The sequence below is a fragment of the Protomyctophum parallelum genome (assembly GCF_964188405.1).
Source record: "Protomyctophum parallelum genome assembly, chromosome: 21".
Taxonomy (NCBI): Eukaryota; Metazoa; Chordata; class Actinopteri; order Myctophiformes; family Myctophidae; genus Protomyctophum; species Protomyctophum parallelum.
Window position 1 is genome coordinate 17254052 of NC_139713.1, and position 12376 is coordinate 17266427.

Here is a 12376-nt window from a genome sequence, read left to right on the forward strand (position 1 = left end):
AAAAAGCACAATGGCATCTGCATCTCTGTCTTATTGATGAATGTTGGTGTTATGTAAAGGGGCATGCCAGCAAATGGAGCACTTTTCACAATATGCAGACCCCCACCACCCAGCAATCTAATCATATACAGTGCATGGCATGCATATGCGCGTGCATGGGTTGTACACACACACACACACACACACACACACACACACACACACACACACACACACACACACACACACCAACTGGCTCTCCCTCTAGGCCACATTCCAACAATCACAGCTACTTCCAGCTGAGCCCCCCCCCCTCCTCTCTCACACTCACACACACACACACACACACACACACACACACACACACACACACACACACACACACACACACACACACACACACACTCTAGTTCTCCCTACTTTTAGACTGAAGTTTGCCTTAGGATTATTTACACAGTGTGCATATTGCTTATGCTTTTAACCACTTAAGCCCTATGTACTTTGTCATGTGACGAGTAGCGGAATACTCTGTATACTTAATGCAGACAAAACAAAACAAAATTCATGCTATTTTCTAGGGCCGGGGACATTTATTATAATAACTTACACATTACTACCTCATTTTTTCCTTTTTTCTTTTTTTACAGGAACAGAACTAGCTCTGTTCCTGTTCTGTTCTGAAACTAGCTTCCCAATGGCATAAGAAAAGAGTTATTGAATCAGTTTGTATCGATTTGTATCTGGTGAACATTATAGGACTCATCACTGCATCTTGTATGATAGAGTGGGTTGGCCTTCCTTGGCCAACAGGCGAAACAAACACTGTTTATTTCGATGGGACTTTAACATTGTGTGTATTACATATTATGTGCTGGATTGGAATCCTGTACCATATACAGTAGTTTACACTCCAGTGACTGGCTCACACTAAAGGTCCCCAAAGTAAACACTAAACTGGGGGAAATAGACTTTTGTTTTAATGCCCCAACCACTTGGAATGACCTGTCCTACAGCTTAAATTAAAGATCTGTTCCCCCATAACATACGGCCAATTTAAATCTTTCATTGCAGACTTACCGCCAAGTGTCTGCAATTGCTTTTAAACTTGTGTTGTATCACACGATAGGGAAATGTTTCAGTTTTGCTTTGATTCATTAGTGATGTGAATATTGATGTGAAGTTTTAATTGTACTGTGATGTATCTCGACGATATTGCACAATAAATAAAGGTTCTACAAGCTCACAATGGCTCACAATGAGCCGTGGTTTGACATTGAAGATCTGAAATTGTTTGCAATTTGGGGATTCATTGCATTTATACATTTTATATATAATAATAGAGATACCCGGTTGAACCCATTCTGGGCGGGAACCCCTTTTGGTGTTTTAACCATAATTTTAAACTTTATCTATTGAAAAATAGCAGATCTACAAGATCATAGCACATAGTGCTGCGCTACGAGCTTGTAGATCTGCTATTTTTGAAAAATCATTAAAATGAGGCGCAAATCTTTGAATATATTCTTTCACAATGAACGTTTTAACCTTTGCTTCTGTGGGGTCCCTGAAACTACATATTTTCAGATGGGGGGGGTCTGCGGCCAAATTCAGATAAATCTGGGGGTCCTGGACCAGTGGTTGAGCACCACTGACATAGAAACATAGGGTTTTTCAGAAACTATTTATAAAATATTTATAGAAGCCTTTAAAAAAAATCGGCCTCAGGTCTAATATGCCATTTGTGTGTTAGTTAGTCTATGGTGCAGGCAGTGATTGGATTTTGGGAGGCTGGGCCCTGCATTGACTGGCTTCCACATGGCTGCTTGGAAAAATTAGGTTACTAAAGGTGTGAGGTGATAATCAATAGATGTCTTTCACAGTTTGTTCAGGTTTTAAAAAATCTGTGGAAAACAGACTAGCATCGATGTTGGTCAACAGTTCAGCAGTTCTTGCATCAAATAGTGCATGGAATATTTCCTTTGCTAAATAAACACATAATTTGAGATATTAATCAGTTAAATGAACTGAGACGATGTTACTTCATTCCAGCTGAGGTCTCCCTCCGCTCCCTGGACGGGTGTCAAACCTTATTGTTGGCATTACCATGACCATAGTTATTCAATGTTTAATTTATAAAAGAAAATGAACCCCGGTCCTGATTCTGAGCACATTCTGTTGAAATGTAGTTAAACAAAGAATGGATATAATCAGTGACTCGGTATGTGATGACCATTTGTATTCTTTAATTGTCATCCGATATTAAAGTAACAGCCGCTGCTAAAGGTTTGAAAAGAGCAGTCGAGGGGGTGGTTGAGAAGCAGTCAGAAAATATCATTCTTTGAATGTACGGTATGTTTATGATATCATATTTTTCTTTTTTACTGTATTTTTAAGACTCATGTGATTGCCTGTGCCGACCGAACAATGCCTAGTAAAACGAGGATTGCAGTGGAAATAAGTCATTGAGACTATTGTGTAGCTGTTGCCTATAAGGGCTATTAATCACTCGAAGCCTTGCATCCCTTTTCTGGGAGGAACATTTGCTAGAAGAAATTGCAGACCTACAAGCTTACAATGCATCATTCACAACGCAACACGTTATGAGCTTGTGAAAAACAAATCTTTCCAGCGAAGAGATTTGGTTTAGAGGGGGTAAAAGATTTTTAAATCTGCAATAAAATAAAAATAAATCATGAGTGTAATCCACAGTTACAACCTTACTGTATGTAACGGTGAGAAAAACAATTGGCATCAAGCGGAATTCAATACAATGATATGGGTTTGGCTGTGTTTACACTGTTGGGCTTGGTCTGAGTTAACATGTTGTCAGAGCATGTTGAAAGGCTGTGTTGCAGATATTCTGCATGAGATAAGGAGGCTAGTTATAATATTCTCCTGCCTATAGCATCATTATTTCTCCAAACTCCTACATAATGGCAATACATTGTTGGACATGCTAGAACTGCATGGTTCCAGTTGAGGTGTGACATAAAACAGGAAAATAACAATTTAGAAATGATAGGACTGTGACAGGACAATTACACTTTACAAGACAAACGTTATTCTCTCTCTCTCTCTCTCTCTCTCTCTCTCTCTCTCTCTGCTTGCATTCCCATTGCATGAGCACTGCATGAAGGTCCAAGCCATGCATGCACCAGACAATTAAGTGAAACGATTGAAGATTCAATTTCAGGAATTTATAGTTAATTAGGCTATTATAATCTGTTCCTTGATTATAGTGAAGTGAACACATTGAGCATCACTGCAATAAATTAATCAACTCCTTTCTTCCATTATATAGAAGCAGCATGCATGGCCTTATCTGCACTGCAGCGTAATTTGGCATTGAGACGTGTTGGTATAGCAGATGGAAAAATGCTTGTTGTAAAACCTTAAATGATGCGAAGCCTGCTGAGATAATTCAGGAGACAACTCTACAGCGCTAACTCCTGAACAGTTGATCAATCACCTGCACACATCTTATTGTGGCGGGATATTTAAACCTCCATGCTTTATAGTTTTTTCCCTTGCTGCTACTTTGCCATCTTGCTTCTCCTTGCCCTTCTGCTTTCCGCTTAGCTTTGTGCTTCCGGGCCACCACCGCCCCTGCATCCACCTAAGGGTTCTGTTAAGTCGTTGTGCTTCCGGGCCACCACCGCCCCTGCATCCACCTGAGGGTTCTGTTTCTTGTAATAGCTGTTTTGCAGATTATTGATGTATTATTGCGACCGTATATAGGTCGCAGATTACTATGAAAGCCTGTCCGTCACGCCACCATATATGGCCGTCGGTCTGTCACTCCTCGTGACACGCTCCATATATGGCCGTCTCCATATATGAAGATCATGACACTGACCTCATCAAACCCTGGATAGCCATACATACATGGAGATGACGGGATCATCACCTAGATCTGCATATATGGAGCCGGCCAGCAACTCTACATCTGACCTCTGACCTCAAACCCTTAGATCTCCATATATGAAGCTGACCTGTTCTGACATTTCATATGTTGATCCTTCTCCACCCGTCCTTCCTCTTCCATGTCTCCCTTTTGATTCATGTCCAATCAAACTCTAGACGGGCCCGCCCCAAAGTTATTAGCGCAGCCGCGCCCAGCAGCCGGCGAAAATTTGAGTTCTTAACAAGCCCGAAAATTAAGGCCCGGCCCTACCTGGGCCCTAACTGGGCTGGCCGAGGCCCCACCTGGCCTTATCACACATTGTATGCCCTTACCGGCCCAAAACGTCAATTTAAAAAAAGTCCATATATGGGCATTCCCAGACCTGGGGCGAGATCGCGTCTTAGTGGTAATATTTTCATGCTTACAGTGAGTGAATGAATGAATGAATTGAGAGTGATCCGTGACGCCAAAACCCGCCTATACAATATGCATATAGAGATTTACTTCCTTGGTCTACACAGCGTGCACAAGAATTACAGTGCTAATCGGCCCTGATTACTACATTAGCCCGGGACAGACAGACAGACAGACATTATGGACAGCAGTGTTAATGTCATCCCCTGCAAAATATACTTTAGTAGAGTGGTAAGCTGCACACGAAAAGCACGAGAGTTGCCTGGGGCAACTAACTACTCCCTGGTGCCTGAGTACCTGCTCCTCCATCTAAAGCCTGATTTATGCTTCATAGTGGGGATTTTTCGGCCTTTATTGATAGTTATAGACAGGAAAGAGTGAGAGAGAGAGGGGGAGAGACATGCAGCAAAGGTCGTCATGAACGGGACTCGAACACGTGACATGCGCTGTCAGCCCAAAGCCTATATGTGGCATGCGCCTGGACCACTTGGCCAGCGGGCGCCCCTATTGTTGCTACTTTTGTGTGATACTGTACTAGTCTGATGAAGTAGTATGGCATTAATTTAGGAAAAACATTAAAAATGAATGTGGAAATAAGAGGTTTCTGCCTGACACCAACGATATTATGGTTCCAGACAGTTAGGTTAGAATCCAGCACCTTTCATGATGCAACGGTAACAACTTACTCACTATCTGCAATCTGATATGGTACTACGTAATTATGCTGATGTTCCAGGGATGTGGTTACATTTTCTGGGTTCATACCATAGACTGTAAAAAATATGGACAAAGCGTTCGCCGGGTCTAACATGGACGTAAAATGAAGCCTGTTATTCCTGCACTGTAAATCGCCATCTTTCTAGATCCGTTTGGTACCAGCTGGCCATTGGCTGGCTCCGTTTTGGACCAGCTGGCCATTGGCTGCCCAGACAACGAGGCGGGACTTCCCCCCTTCTTCTCCGTTGGCTTTTATTTTGACTCGAGTGGGAGGGGAATCCCGATCATAGACTGTAACGGTAGCCACGCCCCTCAGAACATACGCGATGTTTTTTTTTCTTTATGGTCATTTTTTTAATTAATGGGACCATAATTTTCCAAAAAGAATATTATGACATTAGAAATGAGACTTTAAACTAGTGACTGGAAGAAGAAAGTATTCATGACCATGTTTATTAAGGTAATACAGTCTAGGTGAAGTTGGGCCAAAATACATGGGCCTCTATGGAGCTATGGGGCTTTTTGGGTCCAGTCCAGCGCCACAACAGGCCATTATATGAACTACCGATTTCAAATGAGGCTTCACGAAATATCTGGCTGACTGCCCCCCTGGTTCATACGTAAGTGTCATTATGTTAATTATTACCGTAATATTTAAAATGCAGTGCCATGATTATTTTCCACCCGGCTAAAACATGATCATCAGTTATTATTACTAGTCCTTACCCGTTCTGAATATATGAACAGCAAATTATGTTCAGTGTGGGGAATTGTTTCAGATGCCTGCCTGGGGGCGGTGTGAAAAAGGGTAGGTGCGTTGGAGCAGTGTTTCTCAACCTTTTTTGTCCCAGGGCACACTTTTCATAGCCTAAAAATCTCGGGGCACACCTAGATATACGGTGTGTGTATATACTGTATATATACCGGTGTATATATATATATATATATATATATATATAGAATATTAGTGGTCCATGACATGAAAATGTTTGAGAACCACTGCTCTAAAACAACATTGGACAATGATGTTTGACAGTCAGCAATATTGTTTCTTATTCTAGATTTATTTATTATTATTTTCGGATTTTCTGACTTGATCTGGCCTGTTAACATTTTCATAGACCTGGTTGCTTGTTTCCCTCTCAGTCAATGTGGCAACCCTGGTCAGAGCCGTGTTGACTGTTGTGGTTCTGTATGATAATTAGCTTAGCACACAACAGCTAGGAGGATGCAGCAGGCTGCTGCCGTCATGTTTAACAGTATTTTGCGCAATTTATGTCCCCGAATTTATGGATATGGACTTATGGCTCCATCGCTGCCTCTTTCTTTAGTAGAAGTAGAAATGTAACGTGTTGCTGACTGTTTATCGTCCCTCTCACGCACACACACACACACACACACACACACACACACACACACACACACACACACACACACACACACACACACACACACACACACACACAATATCCCGGTCACTGTGAAGGCCGTAGTACTGTAAATATGACATGAATATGAATGCAAAGTAGTGGTTCATGTGTGGACAGGCAAGCTGTTGCTGTAGTGCATGGTGAGATGTGTGCAAATGGTGTAGTTTGGTAGGAGAAGACGGCCAAAGGATGCAACACACACACACAGTCAGCAGCGCCAAATTGTATAGGGAACTATTTGTTGTGTTGCGGCGGTAGCTAGAGGAAGCATGCCAGTGGGGTAACGGTGAGAACGGTGGCCTGTGATGCAGGTGTCGCCAAGGGGCAGAGGTGTGTGAGGGTGCGAGGTTAATTCACTAATAAATTCATTATTAATCATTAATGTGTCAACTCGAAAAATATTATTATGGTCAATGCCTGTGTGAAAAGTGGGAGCGATTGGTGCAGGCAATGAGGATATACGCCGGTGTTTCTGACATTCATTCATTGTTAGAATTATAGTATGATGATGATGATGATTATAAGAAGAAAGATCTTTTTTTCAAAAAAGTGTACAGTATTTGTTTAATTGTCGTTTTTATGTGGACACGCCCACCAGTTCATTAAGTATGCCTGGTTTGCCTGGTGGGTGGTGATGGACCTGAACTGAAGCCGCACCCACAGCTGTTGTTGTATGATAATAAAGGGGGAGGGGTTATGGGAGGGGATGATAGTATGATGTCACTATATGGCTGTTTTTTTTTTCATTGGCACGTTTGACTGTCAAGGTTTCAGCCTCTAGGAAGAAACACTAAATACAAAGGGAAGACATACAGTAATTGCACATAACAACCACACCAAGGGGTCTAATGAAGTACTGTCACCTCATAAACACATGTTGAAAAACTGGACAAAATACAAAACTCACAGCCATCTTTAAATGTTCCATTTTAGAGTGCATTTATGGATTTGGCCTGTTAATGTGTGTTCCGCATGATTAAGCTTTGAAGCTAGTCCTGTGTAACATAATATCCTTGTTATTTCCAAAGTGCTATAAAAAAATATAAAATTCCATAAAAACTGAAAACAACAGAAAATAATATAATTATTAAGTAAATTATACTTACACTGTTGACCCTTGAAACTCAAAATGTCAGCGGCAATAGCAAGGGTTTTCCAACTGCACACTTTCTGTAAAACAAAAGGTGAAATATTCTATTTTAGAGATGTGACATTGTAGCAACTAGAGTTGTTCCGATACTAGGGATGCACCGATCCGGCTTTTTGGCATTCGATACCGATTTCGATACATGGGGGTCCAGTATCTGCCGATACAGAGTACCGATCCGATACCCCCCACAAAGAAACGTAATAACCTATTAAGCTGTATGCCTCACTGTGTGGAGTCTGGAATCATTATTTTGTGTAAGGCAACATCAAGGCTTGACTTAAACATTACTTTCCCAACTTTGTAAAACAAAATGTAACAAACACAGATATAAATGCACTGAATTATTTATTAAATAACTGTGCAACAATTAGACCAGGTTAATGTGTGCGCAGGCTAGCCTGGCTGCATTCCACATGTTATACTGCTGTGTCACAGAGGAGGTAGAGTTGTTTTCATACTGTAATTACACATAATTATCGGATCGGATCGGATAATGGATCGGCCACCGATCCGATACCCGATCTAGAATTTTAGCCTGGATCGGCGCCGATCTCCGATACGAGTATCGGATCGGTGCATCCCTATCCGATACCGATACTGTTATCGGGTACTCGGGCCGATATCACCCTCAAGTACTCATACTCGGTACTCTGAACCGGCCCCGATACTTTGACCCGAGTACCAAAAATCCAATTGACACTAGACTGAACGAATGCAACGGGAGCAAGTATAACCCAACACTGCAGCAAATCACCAAAATCAGCCGATCTACAAGCATAAATGACAACTGACAAGTGTAGTTCTGCATCTACGAGAAAAAGGGGGTCAAATAAGTCGTTACACAACAAAAAAGAAAGTACTCATATCGTTACTCGTTATCGGCGGGTACTAAAAATTAAGTAATTGTACTCGTACTCGGTCTGAAGAAAATGGTATCAGGACAACAATGACATTTCTATATGAAAGTACTGTACACTATATTTGGGTGCAGATGGGACAAGTAACTGCAAGTCACAGTGTACATGGATGACAGGAAAAGGACAGGTCTTAAATAAAAAAGACAAATATTACTTTTCTTGTGATACAATAGATACTGGAATGTTCTCTTTTAAAGATTAAAAAAAAAAACGGCATTGAAGACACGAGGTTTCAATCTTTGTGGTACTAACCAAGGACTATGGGACACATTATATGATGATGTGTAATGGGGTGACGCATGATTCAAATCAGCTATTTAACTGCCCATGAAAGCTCATTCTCACATTTAACTACTGGATTGTTACAGTAAACGCTAGCAAGGAAGGGGGAGGTAAGACAAGCGTATTTAGCCTAAAAGAAGGAAATATGTTGTTGGCTATTTTCCTTAACTGCAAGTATAAAACTGACTGGCAGGCTTGAAATTTACTCTCACTTGTCCTGACAAGACCTCTCTATCTAATTATGCCTTTGTAAACACTGGAGGCCTAAAAGTCCCCAAATGCTTCCGAAGTTCAGAATAAAATGGAACGTAAGCCTAATGTTGCCATGCTACAAATTTAATTCCAAGCAGTTAGTAGAGTTTTGACTAATTTATTTTGTAAGCAACATATTTATACTCCTAATCCTAACACAAACTGTATTGCTAGAGAAGAAAATTTGTAATTTGTGAATGTGATGTGACTTTTGTGTTGTGCCATCCTCCAGCTGGTAATCACTCCACAGGTCCTTGCCAAAGTGCTATGGCATTACGGAAACTTGACTTATCACTCAACTCTGAACTAACAATTTTACAGTTTTATAAATATTTGGACAGTAAAACAACACTGGTGTGTCACTCATTAATCAATATTTAGGGTAAGCCTCACTGTTATTGCTGTATTTATATGAATATTAATTTGTTCTTATATACTCAAACATATGGCACCTTAAAGTTTTAAACAGCTTTATTAATTTACATAAAATGGAAGAAACCCCTGTTAAGATATTGAGGACCTAGACAGGTTTATAGACTTTCAACTAGACATGATGACATGACATCATGATATCAGAAGTAGTAATGCCATCTATATGTCATTACATGTATGACTAAATATTAGAACTGGATAGATCTTGCAAATAATTGCAACCAGTGCAAATAATTTTGGTGCCTTGAAAAGATCGACCAATGCAAAACTGAATGTGGTTTTAGCTTAATTAAAGCCAACAAAGGAATTTAAATACAGATTGAGAATGTAATATGATAACATGCACTTTAACCTCATAGCTATTGTAAATCTTGGCTATATTGTATGATATGACAAGATATGACATTAAGCCCATTTGATTTTAAACCTATTACTGTCAAAAATATGAATGGAGCTGATTGCAGGTCTGAGACTGTTCCAGAACCTTCCACCATAATAAGATTACATCTTTACATGGCTACTTTATGTGCAAATGAGCTAAATGCTCTCTAGTCTATGGTTGGTTGGGAGTATGCTCAGTAAGAATAAGTGTACACTCTAATCTAAAGTGTATTTCTACTGCTAATAGGCGTTTCCTTTATTTACAGTTCTGAAGGCTACAGTAATACATGACAAGCATCTTAGCTGAATAATGCATTATTAGTGTAATTAGTTTCTTTGACCTCTGAAACCATACTCTTGGTTGATTGGGGTACCCCAGAGGTCACGTCCTTTGTTCCTTTTCAAATTGTTGAGCAAAGTATAAGGCTCACGTTGTGTTGCATTACGATGCGTGTGGAGCTTGTAGATCATCAATATTTTAAATATTTATTTTAACCCATTTTGACCTGAGATCAGATTCTAAAAATGTCTTCTGAAAAAGCTATGTTTCTATGTCAGTCGTTCTTCGATAAAAAAAAAAATAGCAGACCTAGAAGCTTGGTGGCGCACTATGAGCTTGTAGATCTGCTATTTTTCAATGGCTAAAGCATAATATAACACCAAAAGGGGTTCCCGTATTCTTTTTTCTTCTTGACAGTTTTCCTTATCTTTCACTTCTCTCTCACTTCAGCTTTAGATTTTGTGACTCAAGCCATTTGTCTTTTCTATCTACTTCAATCAATAAACCCACATGTAACCTAACCACTTATGCCTATACTTTGTTGTATGAATAGCGTAATGATCACATCTATAATAGCTGGTCTTTCTTCAAGCTCACAACGCATCTTCTGTAATGGTCTTCTATAGCATCCAGCATCAGTGTCAATCTCCAGCAATGGTTACAGCCAGAAGATTGATCTGCGCGTGGCTCGTTATTGTTGCGTAATTATGCAAGAACGAAAGGAATTGGTAAATGTCACCGTGCCTTATTGAGAGGAATCAATGTAAATCAAATGTTCCCACCTAGATTAAGGCCTTTAATGAATGCGAAAAACAACATCTCGTTCTTCACTTGTAAATCAGTTATCTTCGGCAAGCGACAATGTCGTGAGACGAAGCATAAATGAGGCTTTAGGCCTGTTTGCATATTATGTAGTGAGTCATTGCTGTGAGCTCACCCCATCCTACGTCAGAAACATACAAGATGTAGGTCGCAGTCTGAGCGGCCTTCAGCAGTCAGAGCTTGGCATTGCATTATGCAAGATTTTTGAGCCGTGCTGAGAGACGCCACTTACGTCACTTTCTATCACCTGGTTCCTCACAATTCCCAATTCAAAATGCCTCCTTTGAATGTCGCTCTTTGTCCTTGAGGATTGCTACAAAAATAGAGCCACAAAATGACTACAAAAAGTAGTGAGCCTCTCTGGGCACATGTTATCAAACAGTTACACTACTATATCCATATACACTATAATAGTTTACCATATATATATATATATATATATATATATATATATTATATATATTATATATATATATATATATATATATATATATACTGTCTCAGTGAGGACACGATAGATATAGCCTGAGTCCATCAGAGATGAATGGCTGGGATGTTATCAAACAGTTACACTACTATATCCATATACACTATAATAGTTTACCATATATATATATATATATATATATATATATATATATATATATATATATATATATATATATATCTCAGTGAGGACACGATAGATATAGCCTGAGTCCATCAAAGATGAATGGCTGGGATCTCTCTCCCACACGACTCATGGGAGGTTGTCAGATAAAAGGTTGTGATTTGTAAAAATAATAATAATTGCGAACGCAGTGAGCCACTTACTATGACAGCAAGGGCTGAATGTCTGTGTGTGTGTCTGTCCCGCTGTTACACCACCCGCCCGCCACCAGAGGGCGCAGCTGTAGCACACACACACACACACAGGGCGCAGCTGTAGCACACACACACACACACACACACACACACACAACCACACACACACGAGCTGCGTTCGCTTCCCGCGTTTGCGCGTCTTACTTGTAATAATAATAATTACAGAGGGGGTGGGTGGCATTTTCTTAACCACTTAAGCCAAGCTATTTTTTAAATGGAAATGCGTAAGTATTCAATTCAGTGCAGAAGCAGGGATGACACTCCCTATACCGGCCATAAAAAATGAATGACCAGAGTGGGGGGTTTCAAACGAGGAATGGGTTCCCCCCCCCCATCCCCTACAGCAAATTGAACCCTGCAGATAGGGTTACACCTTCACTTCACAAAGTAAAAGTGTTTTGTGTTTTCTTTTTTTTTCTTCTTTTTTTCCCCGTTCTCACTTGTAATTTCTGCAATTTGTATTTGCTTTTATCCAAACTACTGTGTGTTGAATACTGACTTTTTAATTTGTTTGTATGTTTACTCTTATGTGGCACCAGCATAATGGGGATC

The 12376-nt window shown here is 40.2% G+C and overlaps 1 protein-coding gene across 1 annotated transcript in view; it reads right to left on the reverse strand.

Moving 5' to 3' along the window:
- Positions 1 to 12376, reverse strand: part of gnaz (guanine nucleotide binding protein (G protein), alpha z polypeptide) — a gene marked incomplete at its 3' end in the record, with an annotated part of 47571 nt that overhangs the window by 22737 nt on the left and 12458 nt on the right. Inside the window, exon 2 of the mRNA XM_083793726.1 lies at positions 7551 to 7614. The remainder of the gene's footprint in view (positions 1 to 7550; positions 7615 to 12376) is intronic.